This window comes from Lithobates pipiens, unplaced genomic scaffold (genome assembly GCF_037356315.1).
Source record: "Lithobates pipiens isolate NorthernLeopardFrog02 unplaced genomic scaffold, aLitPip1_a1.2 Scaffold_13, whole genome shotgun sequence".
Taxonomy (NCBI): domain Eukaryota; kingdom Metazoa; phylum Chordata; class Amphibia; order Anura; family Ranidae; genus Lithobates; species Lithobates pipiens.
The window spans coordinates 407,796,418-407,813,704 of NW_027507718.1; the positions used below are offsets into that span (position 1 = coordinate 407,796,418).

The 17,287-nt window shown below is 38.9% G+C and overlaps 1 pseudogene; it reads left to right on the plus strand.

Moving 5' to 3' along the window:
* The first annotated feature begins 14,568 nt into the window (after positions 1 to 14,568).
* On the plus strand, positions 14,569 to 14,687 carry LOC143979710 (5S ribosomal RNA; annotated as a pseudogene).
* Positions 14,688 to 17,287: the final 2,600 nt, after the last annotated feature.

Genomic DNA, 17,287 nt, shown 5'->3' on the forward strand with positions numbered 1-17,287 from the left:
CTTTTCAGTTTCAGAACCTTTAAGCTGACCCAGCAACACTGAATGTAGTATCCATGCTGGTTCACAGATTTGCTCTCTCCTTCTGATCCCAGTGTCCACCATTCAGTTTCTTAGGCTTCAGTGCATCCTGGTCCAAGTGAGCCAGCAGGCCTCTGCGACAAAAAGGGCCCTCTCGTGGGTCTCCTTCTTGGCACAGCCTCCCCTATTGACAGGCAGGCCAGCATCAAGCCTATTTTAATTCTAGAGCATGTGGAAAGCCCCACACAAGCTAATGAGCCTAATAGATATTGCAAGCCAGAAGCACCTACCTAGGCTTCAGCCTGGGGGTAGAGAGCAGACCCAAGGCCTGCCCCAAATATTTATATCCTCCCCATGGAGTGACCTGAACCTCCAACTGGGTTGGCTGGAGATATAAATATTCATAACTCAGTCTTACTATGAAATCTCATTATTTTGCCAGTAGTATCAGTGACACCTACTGGCAGCTGTATAAAATAACAACCCAGCTGAGTTTAGGGGAAAGCACCAGGTGACAAACTACACAATCAGTTTTGGCTAACTACCACCCAGGAAAACGAAATTTAGGTTATAGCACTACCTTTTTTGTTTTGTTTGCTAGATTTGAGGACACACTGGAGGTGTTTATTGGCAATTGTGCTGTGCTGGGCTTCTGGTTTTCTTTGCACCAGAATGGGCTACCTAAAGGCAAATCCTTCTTAATTCACCCCGAGCTTTACAGTATATGCCCCAAAATGGGGGCTCTATTGGATTAGTGTTAGGGACCACACATCACAGAGGGGCCTCAGCTTCCATTAAATGGAATTTATAGCATTATGTTTTGTTAACCCTAAAGTTGCAAAGCACAGATTTGTTTACACACTTGAGGAAAGACAGTGTTGTGCTACAATAATCATATAGTAAATCAAACATATATTCCATCAAACTCTAGATTTTTTTCTTTTTTACCACGTGGTTATATGCAAGCAAGTGATGGATGCTTCTGCAGTTATCACTTTTAATGGGAAAAGATACAGACCTCATAATCTTTTACCTAATAATATGTGCAACCAGTCTGCAGGTGCTGAGAACCTGCTTAGTGCACCTATTTTTTGCATGGCAGCCTGTTTAGATGTTATTGCAGATTTCTTAATTGACTATCCTAATCAGTTTAAAACAGTCAGATTAGAATAAGAATACTGTACAATTCTTTAAATAAACAACTGGGGTGTAAGAATTGGGCATGCACCTGCCCCTTCGATGACCAGGCCCCTGCTTCGGGGGTGGGGGCTCTAGGAAGGTTTATAATATTACTATACTGACCTGTATACATATATTAGTTCAGAGATTGTGAAACAACTAAGTTAGATCCCCTACTTTAGAGGAGTGGATGCAAGCTACAGAGCTGGGCAGCCTTCCCATGAGTCTGACATCAGATCACATGACTAGGTGCATGGGACACATGGTGAAGCCTCAGGATGCACACTGCGGTGGCCCTGTAATTTTTGCAGACAGCTCTGCAGAGAGGTGTCCAACATATCTGCCTTGCAACACTAGGGTTTCTGATACAAATCCTGGTGAGGACACTATCTGCTTTCAGTTTGCATATTCTATTTGTGCTTGAGTGGGTTTTCTCCGGGTACTCCAGTTTTCTCCCACACTCCAAAGACATGCTGGTAGGTTAATTGGCTCCTACCTAAATTGGCTTTAGTATGTGTATGTATGAATGTGTTAGGGACCTTAGATTGTAATCTTCTTGAGGGCAGGGACTGATGTGAATGTACAGTATGTAAAGTAATGTGTAAATTGTCAATGCTACATAAACAGCTCGTGCTCAGTATTTGTACATGGACCTTTACCTATGTAGTTATACCACTGTTAATCATAAATACAGTGATACAGGTTAAAACTATTCTGATAAATATGAAACAAGATCACAGCATTTCTGAGCACATAGTGCTTCTTGAGTAACAAAATAAAGTTTGGTTACCTTCCACTGAAGCCTCTAAATCTACTATAAAGTCAATTTTAGGCCCACGGGGTGATTAGCTTCATGACCCGCACGGACAGGCAGTCTTTTACCGACATTGAACCCCTGTGTTGGCATCCCATTGTCTATTGGGACATGTAGCTGCACAGGAACTGTGTCCTAATATGACATATTAGGTTCATGCATTTGCAGGGACCCACACACAACCGCATGTCATAATAGGATATAGCGGCTATGTCTGTGGAGCCTTCTGTCCCAGTAGACAACAATGAAATGGCGCTATGAGGATGCACATAACACCTGTGCTGGGAAAAAATTGCCCTGCATGGAGCACGTTAACGAATTGTGTGTGAATGGGACCTAAACATACTGTAGCAGGGGGCATGAATCTTGATATCTTGATATTGCTATGTTTCTGGAAACCACAGATAACAACTAAAAAAGGCTGCACCCAGCATTGATTTTGCGTAACATTGTAATCATGACAGACTCGTTTTTTAACTAGTAAATTCATGTAAATCCATTTCTTAGTGGTAGATAAGTCTTCATCCTAAAAGGGCACACAAAGAAGCAATAATGATAAAATGATTAACCCTGTAAGAGATTTAAAGAGAGACATACTCATCTTTCAACCTCCTTATCCTTTTATTTGACTCCTTTACAATACATCAGGTCACCTTCTCATTCCTAAATTACTTTAAACATGGAAATCCAAAACAATTGTACATTTTTGGACTAATGATTTTCTTCTGCGGTAGAAACATTTGCCTCCTCCACTTAGTTTAACTGGCTTGACAGATTTTCTAAAATTTTGAATTTAACAAGCAGCCATATAAGGCAACGGAGATACTTTCCAGGAAAGGAGTACTGACCTGGTTTTACATAAATGTAAAACTGAACACACAAGAGTTTAATCTTTTAATAGATCCATCATACAGTATATGTATAAGGGAAAGATTTTCCTCTCTGTATCTCCATCTTAATGCAGGAATAGTTGAGTCTCTGGCTCTTAAGAGGGGTTTGGTACCATCTTTATACGAGGTTGCAATTTAATTAACTTGAATTGAAAAAATAAAAAATTTCAAAAAAAGTAAGTATTACAAAACCTAAATCAGCTGTACAAGGTCCTTCATGGGCTGTAATGTTAACTGATCAGAATGAAGCACAGGCATACAATGTAGGAGCTTATAAGCTTACAAGATTTCTGGCGGGATCAACAGGTATATTAAAATATTATTTTAATAGTATATTTAACTTTTCAAGATTGTATTTAATTGACCAGCTGGATTAAAAAAAAGAAATGTTAATTTTTTAGATTTAGATACCCTTTAAGCATTATCCAGACATACCATAAAAAAGAGCTAGAAAACAAATTATTAAGCAAAAATGGAAGCTACAATACTTCAGGGGATCTAATCACTGGAAGAGGCTAGTTGAAAGAAAAAGACCTACAATGAACAAGGAAAGTGATATGTGTTTAGAAAGCGTATAAAGACTTCAAGTTTTTAACCTTATTAACAAAAGACTCCCAGCAGACAGTTAATGACCATCCTTATAAGGACCTAGATTATCTCCTGCTAGTCCCTTCAGCTATGAGAATCTTTTTATCTACCACACTGAGCAAACTTAAAAAGAAACAGTTTTTCCATTTTGGTAACATCTGAAGCCTAAAGTGGTTTTTCCCTATTCATTTTGTGTAACACAACTGAGATCTAAGGAAGCTGTTACTTGTGGTTAAAGTGTATTTTGACTCTTGGATTTATGTTGTGCAAAAAAGATTCTGTGTTTGTACATCATGGAGTACATTTACTAATGAATGGTTTAGACAGTAAGAAGAGTATGTTTATCCAAGTGATAAGGAATTGTAGCTTTTGCTTGGCTTTAATAAGAAAAATACAAATTAAAATAAGAGATGGGAAATTAAAATGAGAGGATGACATGTACACTGACAATTTAATCAGATTGTCATCAGCAAATACCAGCTATATGGCAACAAATTCCCATGCTCCCATGCTAGAATAACTGGAGAAGGAGTCAAATATGGATGGAGTCAAATGATAATTGCCACAAACGATGTCAACTGTGAACAAATCTTTCAAGCCCTCAAATGGTTGGTGTCATAGCTGGCCATTTTTGGGAACTGTAGACCGACCTAAACAGAAGCTAAAATGTCATTGTCCTCAGCAATAAGAACTATAGGAGAATTTAGTTCCACTATAAGGGCTCGTTCACATCAGAACGCCAGGCAGGTAACCCACATTCTTCAGCCCATTAAAGCAAATGGACTGAAAATCACACCACACTGAATCACACAGAAACACAAAACATGTGCCACTGCGATTCAGGTGTGATCTGGCCCTAAAGGTTTAGGCTTAGTTATTGAGGTCTATGAACAACATGCTTTATTCAGCAAAGCAGATAACAATAGCCAGGTAAACATGTGAAGCAAGAAGCCTATAGCTTGACTTGCTGGTAGGTACTTATCAATATGCAAAATATCACAAATAAATGAGTAAAACAATATAATTAATATTAATAATAATTATTACATGAATGGTAATGTATGTATCTAACTTTCTGAATACAATAAAATATATGCACAAACACCATACATTCCCTTTAAACATTGGTAAATACGTGCATAGGTGACATTATATTTAGTATTATCAGTTGCTAAAAAATTTGAACATTTCACCTGATTCATCAAGTAAAGAAACATTTCACATGTGCCATCCTTCTCTTGACCATTCTTAACCTTTATAATTTTTTTCCTTGAAATGTTAACAACCAGTTTACAACACCATTCACTGACTGAAACAAGAAGGGTTACGTAATAACTCTATGGCAATTTTATATTGCTCAAGTCTGACACTACTGCTACCGTGTTACTGGAGCAGTGATGGACTTCAGAAGCATAATGTTAAATTATGCAATTAAGAATGACATTGTTTGAACTGTTATGTGGGTTTCACTTTAGTTCCAGCAACTATAATTATGACATCTAATGAGACTTTGCCTGGAAGCTCAGAGTAAAGAAGTAGTGGAGCTTTGAAACCATCTCACTGGTTTTGTCCATTTGAAGTTTTCTATGAGCTCCACTTGGTGCAATCTCCTGCCTGAGTTTTGACTTATGCTGAATGCCACCTACCTTAACTATAGTGCCAAATATAGTCCAGGCTTCTTTAAACCAAATGACTTATTATAATTAAATCATACAATATTTCAAACAAAAGTTAAAAAAGATGTTTAGCATGAAAGCAATTTAAATACAATTGTGTTACATGAATAATAATTCACAGACACCATGAAATAATGATCACAAAAGTCCTAAACAAGTCATATTAAGCCCCATACACACTATCAGATTTTCTGTTGATTTTTGTCTTCAGATTTACCAAAACCATATAATATGAGGTCAAACCTTAGGAGTTTCAATGTGTATGCAATCAGGCAGGCCCTTGCACTACATGTTTTTTTTAAATCTGAAGACAAATATCAGCAGAAAATCTGATAGTGTGTATGGGGCTTAATAGTGATTAAATACATTGTGTTGTTTGTAATTATAAAAACCTCTTCCATGTATCCCTTATGTGAGCCACTCCATGCACTATATGCTCTCACCTTGCATATTGACCCATATGTAATATAGGTCAAAAACAGCTTTCTTCACCAGTGGGCACAATGCCTTAGATCGCTTCCTCGCTGTTCCTAAGGGTTACTGCTTCCTTTCACTGGTCTTCTATTTGGAATGCCTCCCAATTTCTCTTTCGCAGAGATAGTGACATCATCATGCCAACGAGAAAGTGCACAGGTGCCAAGAAGAGCAGTGCTGTGTGCCCTCCATTTCTAAGGGGGCATTATCCATGCTATTTAAAGTGTGCACAGGATTGGTGCACATTAAACTTGGACATAAGTGGAAAAAGAAAGAAAGAGTTCTAGTTGAAACATTTCCAAGCTCAGCCACAGTGACCCATGTGGTGGGTGACTATTGCACAACATAACTGAACCAAAACTTGAGGCAGTTTTGCAGAATGTTTTCAAAGAAAGTTGATCTGGAAATATACAATGTGGACTTGCTGCAATTATGCAACAAACTCGTGAAGCTCAGCAAGTCTAGCAATAGCTAATTTTCAAGTACTTTTCAATTGCTTGCTATGTGGGCTAATGCATTGTGCTCCCTGGTGAGGAAAGCTGTTTTTGACCTAAATGACATGTGGGTCAATATCCAAGGTGAAAGCATAGAGTACACATACACATGGCTCACATAAGTGATACATGGTAGAGGTCTTTAGAATTACAAACAACACAACATTGGAGCACTTTTATGGGACTTGTTTTGAACTTTTTGTGATCCTTATTTTATGGTGTCAATGAATTGCTATTCATGTAACACAATTGTATAGAAATTACCTGCATGCTAGAATCTGTTCACTTTAGTTTTTAAATGTTTTAGGCTTTAGCTGTATTAAACCCACAACAGTAAAAATCAGTCTGTATATGCAGTAAAGCATGCTTGTTATACTCACTGTGAAACCTAAGTGGTTAATACTCTGCATTGTCTAAAAAGGCTGTTTCATCTTGTCTTCTATGGTCATCTCCTTTTTCCACTGACTCCACTATATCTGCTGATATTTACAGAGCCATTTAATTTAAAAAATGTGCAGCTTGGAATGGGTGGGTAGGTAGAAGGGTGCATCATGCAGGCTGTGTGCTAATTAGGTCAGCTGGTCAACTCCTTCCTACTCCTTCCTCCTCCTTAAGGTCCTTCAATGACCTTAAGTCTGACCAGGAAGTAAGGCAGAAGTAATGGATATGTTTGGAAACATGGATGAGGACAAGTGATGTAAGTGACTGTGGAAATCTTTGGTATTTTTGCAAAAAAAAGTGCATTAATGCTATATGGGTACATAGGGCAGATGGAATTTAGAAGAAAAAAAAGATGAACAAAGGTTAACTTTTCTTTTAAAGTGTTACTAAACCCACAACAGTAAAATGAGTCTGCATATACAGTTAATCATGCTTGTTATACTCACTGTGAAAACTAAGGAGGTAATCCTCTGCATTGTCTAAAAAGGCTGTTTGATCCTGTCTCCTTTGACCATCCCCTTCTTCCGCTGACTCCACTATATCTCCTGATATTTACAGAGCCAGGGGACAGGCTGCACATGCTTAGTTTAGTGTATATTGCTAGAGAGATTGCTAGAGTGCATGTGATCAGCACAGGGACAATCAGCACTGTCCAGACAGAGGATCAGGGGTCCTGCATTCTCATAGGACAATTGTGGGAGAATGAAAACTCCTCCTACAAGCTTTAACCAGACACTCATAGAAATCACAAGACTGATCTAACTACTGATGATAAAATGTATTTAGACGTTTATATTTACTAAAATAAATTCATTTCCATGTTCTGTGTACTGTGTGGGAGACCAGATATAGTGAATGCAGGGTCCTGGGGTTAGTAATACTTTAAGTATTTAGATTTAAAATAACGCTGTACTATATTTGGTACTATATATGGTTGATGTGGCAATACATGACAGTGCTAGCAAGCTACTATTCATTATATTACAAATGGTGATTATTGTGCAGAGGTATATCACAAATAAATGACCTATCTTTACTAATTTGGTATATTACTGCATCACTTTGAAGAGTTGTCACCTCACTAGCTGAAAATCAGAAATTAGCGTTGCAACATGTCATGAAACACTAGCCATCATATGGAGAACTGGCAAAGACCAGGCACACTTCAGAGTCTGCATCTAGGTGTGCCAGCACCTACCACTGGTGACAAAGAGGATTCACAACATTCTTTGAAAATTCTTCATACTATAGGACAGTGGTTCTCAACCCTGTCCTCAAGCACCCCAAACAGGCCATGTTTTGGGAATTTCTCTTAGATAAAAAAGCTGTTCAGAATACAAAGCCATTGACTCGGATTTAAAGCACCTGTGCAAGAGAAAGGAAAACCTGCAAACATGGCCTATTTTGGTTCTTGAGGACAGGGTTGAGAACTACTGCTATAGGAGACCCTATTTACCAGTCATCGATAATCTAATTTCTAAAACTTAATTTAATGAATAACTTTTCTTGTACTAAATGCTATTTGGCAAGTAAAGTTGATGAGAAGAAGAAATACTGGTCAGTTTGCTGGATTTTGAGTCTAGTCCTGAATCTCTCTAAACTTGGAACTTTGGTCACCTGAAGAAACATCTAGTCAGTACACAATTTAACCAGTACACTGAAGGGTTGTCTGAAGGCACATGTTGGTAGTCAGGTTCCCAGACACTGGACAGTGAAAGAGAGTAATTCAAACAAAGTGGTGTAGCAGTGTGAATAGCTAGTATATGTGGTAACTTTTAACAATACACAGGCACATCGCAGTTTGTGATGATAGTACACATCTGGCTAATGTTTAGGACATATAGATCTGTAGCACCAGTGTCATGAACCTCTTGAATTTCCTAGGCTAGAGACAACTACCGTTCTATGCCCTTTTAATTTATGGCATTGCCTTCCTTTTCCACTTTTTTTCACATTTATAACATAATCACAAATTGCCCAAGCAAGCAGAGTAGTAAAGCCAAAGCGTGGGAAAGCAAATAAATGTGGTTTATGGTCATCGTCTCATCTAGTTTTTAAACGCTTTAAAAATCGAAATACTAAAACCAGTGCAAACAGAATACCACAAGATAAAGTTATGTTTTTATTAAATTTAAACATTTCCCAAGCAAATGACAGAAATAGGGCTTGTTACTGGAGACATTTTATACTTGTATACTCAGCAGGTTACCCTGTAATCAACAGTATTTAAAAAAAGATAGAACATTTTTATTCTTTACTTCTTTTTTGCTTTCAATGTATCACTGTAGCAAATTTAAAGCAAATCAAACAGAGCAGAGACTCTCTGCAAAGACACGGTCATGTTTTCAGTCCTTCTCGCTGATTTTGCAATCAATGTAATGTATCATCCTTTCTTTATAAATGAATGCAGGACTAAAAAAAACAAAATTTTTTGTTTATTTTTATATTTGTATAAAACAACAAGTGTTGACTACTTTTTATGTAGCAGAAGCAAAAGACACAACTGAATGCATTCGATTAGCGTGACTCTTCCCCACTCTTCTTTCTTGCCTGCTCTGTTTGGACGGGTCTTGGAATTTCAATCAGAGAAAAAATTAGAGAGTTAAAAGGCAAACAACTCCTATTGTGCTCTCTCTTTAGAGAATCCACAATGCTCTGTGACGCCAGGGTATTAAATGATTATTGCTAAATAAATGTTAAATAAATAGTAAAAATAATAGATATAAAGCATCAGGATAAAATATGTCAAGAAAAATAACCTAAACCCATTATATTGTCTCTTAGGATACTACAATGGCCATAATAAATAATTGCATAATGCCACATTTGTTTGCAATAATAATACCTACTGCTGCCCCAATTCTTGATACTAAGTTCAGCTGCACATTGGCCTCTTCTCTCCCTAAATTATGATTATTTTTTTTCTTGCTTTGTTTGGAGTTTTTCATTCACACCTTTTACTATGTAATGTGCACAGCTGCTTAACACACCGATTAGTTATAATAATTATAATGTTTATGATGCTTCAGTCTATGAATGGAGAGGCACTGTCTCCTGTTCATCCATCTTCAGTGCAGCTGAGGCTGCAGAGAAAGGGAATGGGGAATCTGTGTCCTCAGTCCCTTTCTCTGTCTCAAAGGGGAGATATCAGGGGTCTAAGGTTCTATCGGTGCAACCCTATATTGGTATATAGGAGAGCTGGAATTTAGAAACAATAAAAAAAAAAAAAAATAAGTGGAACAAAAGGTGAACTTTTTCTTTAAAGCTCCTTAAATACTTCACAATTTGTAATTGGTGCAATTCTGCTCATGATTTCAAATCCCATGGAGACCACTGTAATGTGCATTTGGGTACCATCACCCCTTAATTATCCCAAATGCAATGCGATTGTATGGGAGGGCACGACAGTCTTGGTAAACCACTCCTACAAAACACTTCTATAAATTTCGTGAAGCTAGTTGCCCAAAAAGGAGCTTCTATTCGGGTGAAAAACGCACATAGGACGGCCCTTTCAAGTGAATAGGCTGGAACTATGCGACACACACAATTGCATGCAAATCACTCAAACAAAATTGTGAGCAGCTCCTGCTATACAAAAGTGTAAATGTAGCCTAAAGCCCCATACACAAGATCAGATTTTCTGCTGATTTTTGTTTTCAGATTTACCAAAACCATATCATATGAGGTCAAACCTTAGGAGTTTCAATTTGTATGCACTACATGGTTTTGGTAAATCTGAAGACAAAAATCAGCAGAAAATCTAATAGTGTATATGGGGCTTAACAGTCAATTGCAAATTATTATTGAAGTTGTTGTGTTTTATTACACAATATACAATACATGTTAGTGTGCACTGAATATTCTATGCATTAGTAGCTAATTATCAATAATGAATTACAGAGTCAATACAATTTTCACAAACCTTATTCTTCTGACTTGAGTTTGCTCAAGTTCTAATTAAATTATTGGTCTAGTGTTCACGGCACAATGGTGCATTGCACTCATGACAAGCTTACCCTTTTCATGAATATGTGTATGTGTCTGTGATTTATGCATTTCAAAAATCTGCATAAATAAAGATAGCTGAAAATCGTTTTTTATTAGGGTCTCTAAAATTGTCGACAAATATAAAGATACCAATGTGGTCATTTTCAAAAGCCGATTCTCAAAAGTGTTTCTCTTTTTTTAGTCCAGGCACCCTTTAAAATTATGGACAGCCTCTAAGCACCTCATTCTAAAATGTAAAAAAAACTATTGCAACATCCACACACACTAGTACACCTAACATTGGAGGTCATTTATTCTTTCAAAGCAAATACATCTTTGCATACTTCTACTGATTAGCAGTTGCGGCCGAGTCATAATGGGCGCAGTGGCGCCACCCCCCTAATCCATGCGCCCGGCCCCTAATTTACATGCAAGGCGCTGGATGCATGGATTTTAATCAGAGTTTTTTTTTTTTTAAGTCAACTCTATAGGAAAAAGAGGGGGGGGGAACACTGCGCTAAACCAAAAACAAAGAAAACCAAAAGTTGGGTGTGTACACCCAATCTGTTAGTGAACACAACAAAGCTGCTAACACACAAACAAAGTTGAGCAAAATATAAATATATAAAGTGCAGCGTTAAAGTAGTGATATACCAAAAATACAAACAATAATGTGAATATACATATAAAATAAAACAATAATAGCAGTGACTAAAAAGTCCACAAATAAATGTCAACTCCTTTCAGTCCACTCTTAGTAATGTGGGTAATTATTAATGTGAATATACACTAGAAGTGAAGAAAAATAGTAGAAATGACTGAAAGTCCACAAATAAATATTAGCTCGTTTTAGTCCACTCTTAGCCCTTGTACACACAGTCGGAACATTTCAGCGGAAAATGTCAGATCGGACCGTGTTTTTTGGATAATCCGACTGTGTGTGTGCTCCATCGGACTGTTTCCATCGGAATATCCGACGGACAAAGTTTTAGAGCTGGGCTATAAAACTTTCCGACTACATGATCCGATCGAACTTTGTCCGATTGTGTGTAGAGAATTCAGATCGGACAAATTGCCACGCATGCTCAGATCAAATTCCTAGACCAAAGCTACCGGTATTGGCTACTAGCCTGAACATAGTCCCGTCATAATGAAATAACATCATCACGTTACGTACGATCGGATTTTTCGACAACTTTGTCCAACCGTGTGTATGCAACACAAGTTACAGATTTTGTTGTCGGAATGTCCGACCGTGTGTACAAGGGCTAAGAAGACCAAATCTTCTGAGATCCACAAGCCCAATAGATCTTGAATCAGACTGCTAGGACTAACATACACGTGGATGGGTACTCTTACCATGGATGTTGGACACAATTACCCTACGGCACTGTTTCATGCGAGCTTAAAATGGCTAACACAGCCACGGGTGACAGACGTCCTGCTTGATCGTCCCCTCCTCTCAGATGGATTAGGTCCTTATCCACTGTCCACAGAGACCCCCGGTTCCAGCTTCGTAGCTCCAGATGAGGAAACTTGATCTTTAGGACAGCTCAACAAAACCCAAATGGGAAAAAGAAAAAAACATGGAGGTGCTCCACATGGTGTAAATTGACCGATGAGGGTTTATTTAAAAACAAATATAAAACACCAAACAAATGGTGTAAGAGCATAAAAATCATGTGATACAAAGAAAAGATAAGGCAATATGGGGAGCAAAAAATGCAGGCCTGCATTTTTTGCTCCCCATATTGCCATGAAATGTTTGCAACTGTTTTCAACACTGCAGCCCCTATTCATTTTACAAAAGATCTTTTACCTCAGCCATGGTAGGTTTAAAAAAAGAAAAAAAGTTTAGCGTCATTAATCGCATCCCAGTGTGGTCAAGATGCGTCAGGTTCTCTTCCATTTTCCTAGGACCGTCAAACTGAGGAACTAGGGCCAGGAAAAGAGGAATTCCCTCAGGGGACCATGGTGAGGCTGATGACTCCTCTTCTAAAGCCCCATACACACTATCAGATTTTCTGCTGATTTTTTCTTTCATATTTACCAAAACCATATAATATGAGATCAAACCTTAGGAGTTTCAATTTGTATGCAATCAGGCAGGCCCTTGCACTACTGGTTTTGGTAAATCTGAAGACAAAAATCAGCAGAAAGTCTGATAGTGTGTATGGGGCTTGAGGTGTCAAATGCGGGAGAGTCAGCTTTCACAATCGGTAAGATTGATGGCACATTTTCTTGCTGAATGATCTGCTCCACATATATGTTTCCTTAACTGAGTGTTTGGGTTCGCTAAAGCCTCCTCAAGCTGAGCATGCCTTTTCCTGTCCATTCTTTGTTGGAAAAGGTTTTTAGTATCTGGAGGATCACCCAGATAAGCATTATTTTCCTTTCTAAAAGTTTTCACACTTTATCCTGTGGTAAAGAAAATTCACTAAGTAGGGTATACTGGCAATTGACACTACTATATCCTTTGTGTATAGGTTTAAATTGTCTGACAGACTTAGGGATCCAAAGGATAAAAGGTTTGAATTCCAATAAAAAAAAAAAAAAAAATTTCTGGCAGATTGAGTGTCTCAGCCTGCGCTGACAGTAATTGGTTAATGTTGGGAGACCAGTTTAAACAGGTGTTCAAGGTTATCCTGCTCAGCAGGCCCAGGAGGTAGCTTATGTTTGCAATAGTTGCTATGACAGATTCTATCCTTTAGGCCTTAAGCCCTTTGCTAAGCGTCATGCAAGAAGCTCCTGGTTAGTTTTCCTTTTTGTGGTGAAACAGCAATCTGGGGATATTTTGAATAATATATCCAATTTTTTTTTAGTAAAAAAGTACCCCTTTTGCCATTTATGTGAAGGAGTAAATGCATTTTCGTTTCAAAGCCCCTACTTCTGTGCCGGGGGCATCAGCCTCCAGGCAGTAACAATGGCTTCTGCCATCAGGTTCAAAAGGTAATCCACAGGGTTAACCCCAGGGACAAAAGAGGTCTTGGGGGAGGAAGACTACGAGATACTGCAGCCTCCTGATGAGGAGGTGCCCCCTCTTGCTCAATAAGGAGAATTCTTCTGCAGTTCTCAGGGACCTGGCAGAAGGAGTGTCAAGACGAATGGGGGACTTCCTCAATAGCTCCAAACTGGAGTTCCAAGAGTTTCCATCTCCTCGTTTTCTCAGATCAAATGTTTCTAAGGATCCAGAGAAAAATAAGTCTTTCTCTCAAGCATTGGACCATCTTTTGGCAAAAAGTGTTCATGGTGGCCCCCATGTAAGAGCAGAGGTTGGGGTTTGGTTAAATCAAAATGGACATTTTGGATTTCAAAAATTTAAATTCAATTTCTGAATATAACCAATCTTTTTTTGCATGAAGTCAATCCAATCAGTTATCTCCATCCTACAAGGAGGAGAACTTCTGGCATCAATCGACATTAAAGATGCATATTTCCATATGCCTATTTCCTCACTCACTAGTAATATCTACTTTTCAAAGTGGAAAATCTTAATTTTCAGTGTGTAGCTCTGCTTCCGACCTAGCTACTGCACCTCGAGTACAAAGGTTCTGGCTCCTCTTCTAGCCAGGTTGAGGGCCCAAGGTATAACGATTATCTTTTACCTAGTCGATCTGTTCTTGATAGACCATTCGGTAGCCCGCTTAGACCAAAGTATGGTTAGCACATTCGACTACCTGCAATATCTAGGTCGGATTCTCAACCTAGGAGAAATCTTCTTTAAAACCATGAAGAAGGCAAAAATACTTGGGTCTGATCATAGGTACACCCAGGAAAAGGTATTCGTACCCCTGGCAAAGATCAGTGCCATAAAGAAACTGATTTAGATGGTTGAAGCAAGATAAATTTCTCCTATTCAACTTTGCATGAGGTTGTTGGGAAAGATGGTGGCTTCATTCGAGGTCGCTCCTTATGTTCAGTTTTATCAAAGGCGCTGCAAAACAGTATCCTATCGGCTTGAAACAAAAGGGTTCAAGCTCTACATTCCCAACGTGTCTGACTCCAAAGCCTATGGCCACATCACCCTGTTAGCGCCCAATCTTGTCTGATCTTGGAGGCTAAGCAGGGTCAGGCCTGGTTAGTACCCGGATGAAAGAGCACCTGGAAATACCAGGTGCTTTAGGCTGGGTACGCCGGAGCCTCAGTTTATGGTTAATATCCAACATCTGCAAAGGGGAAAATCCTTCCTTCAGTTACCTGGGAAATAGTAACAACATACGCCAACCTTTTTTGTTTAGGTTGTGGAACTGTCCTGAAAGAGGCAACTGTACAAGTGAAGTGGCCCAGTTCAGAAATGGTCCCCATTAACATTTTAGAAATTCAGGCAGAGTACTTTGCCCTGAGGGCCCGAACGTTCAGTTTACGGTATTGTCCTGCCAGTATTCAATCCGTCAATACCACAGCAATGGCCTATATTAATCATCAAGGGGGCGCAAGAAATTGTGCAGCCTAGAGAAAGATGAATCATATCTTATCTTGGTCAGAAAACAATGTACTTTGCCTATCGGCGGTCTTCATTCTAGGAATAGAAAATTGGCAGACGGACTACTTGGGTGGCCAGCAGTTGTTCCCGTGAAAGTGGTTCTTTCACCCCGATATATTCCTGTCAATATATCAAAGATGGGGGATCTCAGACATAGATCTGTTTGCGTCCAGGATTCAACAAAGAAATTGTGTCAAGAACAAAGGTAGCATGCAGAACAGATGCCTTGCTATTCTCTTACTATTCGCTATTCTCACTGATTTATGCATTCCCTCCTATTCTGCCTGACTTCTTCGCAGGATCAAGCAGGAAGGGAAGTTGTTTATTCTTGTGACCTCCAGCGGGCCCAGGAAAATCTTGGTATGCAGAGATCGTAAAGATGGCAGTAGGGGGCCCATGGACCCTACCATCAGAGCCATACCTTCTCTTGCAAAGGCTGGAGTTCAATCCTACATTACAAACGCTAAATTTAACGGTTTGGCTATTGAGACCCACACTCTGAAGAAGCGTGGGCTGTCAGGTTCAGTCGTTTTCTACCTTGGTTAATGCAAGGGAGCCGACCTCCATAATTATATTATGAAGTCTGGGAAACATATGTCTCCTGGTGTGAAACCAGGAGCTGCTCACCAGGAAGTCAAAGGTAGAGTCCTTGACTTTCTGCAGATGGGGTGAGAAATAAAGCTGGCCTTGAGTGCTTTCTAAGGATAGGTCTCGGCCTTATCAGTATTATTTCAATGACCACTTGCTTTGCATTCTTTGGTTCGTAACTTATTCAGGGGGTAACACAGCTTAATCTCTGGTTAGGTAACCCCTGAACCCTTGGGACTTGAATTTAATTTTGTTGGCATTACAAAACAGCCCTAGGTCCTTTTTTGACAAGGAAACTATTTTTTTCTGGTAGCCATATCTGCTGCAAGAAGGGTATCAGAATTGGCTGCTCTTACTTGTAAAGAGTCAAGAGCCATATTTTTATTATTCACAAGGATAAGGTAGTATTGCATCCTCATCCTAACTTTTTACCAAAGGTAGTATCAGGTTTTTATCTAAACCAGGATATTGTTCTACCTACATTTTTCAAGAACCCTGTTCTTTGGATGAAAAATCACTACAGTCTCTTGATGTGGTGAGAGCAGTCAAAGTCTACTTAAAGGCGATTGCTCAGATTCCGAAAATGGATGTTTTGTTCAGGTTGCCTGAAGGTCCTAAAAGAAGACAGGCAGCATCAAATCTACTATTTCTAAATGGATTCAACAAGTAATCATTCAAGCTTATGGTTTAGAGGTAGATTCCACCCTCTCAAATCACAGCGTACTCCTCTAGGGCTGTTAGTGCTTCGTGGGCAGTGCATCACCAAGCCTCCATGGCTCAATTCTGCAAGGCCACAACTTGGTCTTCAATCCATTTACCAGATTCTATCTGGTGGATGTAAAAAGACATGATGTCGCCTTTGGGCACAGTGTATTGCAGGCAGCAGTATAAATCCTCTGTTCTCATGGTGCCCTACTTTGGTTGTGTCTCCCTTCCCTCAGGTGGCATTGCTCTGGGACATCCCACATAGCAATTACTGTGTCCCGTGAAGTACGATTAAAGAAAATATGATTTTTATAACAGCTTACCTGTAAAATGCTTTTCTTTTTAAGTACATCACTGGACACAGTGGTTCCGCCCCTCTTTCTAATATACACGTGTATTGCTTTGCTAAAAAACAGAGATACTCCCAGTAGTGGGAGGGGTTATATAGGGAGGTAACTTCCTGTTTAGGGTGTGCCAGTGTCCAGCACCTGAAGGTGGACTATAACCCACATAATAATTACTATGGCTCTGTGTCCCGTCATGTAAATCAAAAGGTAAGCTGTTATAAAAATCCTATTTTTTTAAAAAATTTAGGGATTTTTACAAGGCACTCTGGTTGAAAAAGGCTACTCTAAGATATATAGCCAGCTTAAACTGCTTGTTTAACCCTTTCATGACTAAGCCTATTTCTGACATTTGGTGTTTACAAGTTAAAATCCCTATTTTTTGCAAGAAAATTACTTAGAATCCCCAAATATTATAAATATTTTTTAGCAGAGAATCTAGAGAATAAAATGGCGATTGTTGCAATATTTTATGTCACAGTATTTGTGCAGTGGTGATTCAAACGCACTTTTTTGGGAAAAAGGACACTTTCATGAATTTGAAAAAACAAAACAGTATAGTCATGCCAATTTTTTTGGATAATGTGAAAGATGATGTTACACCAA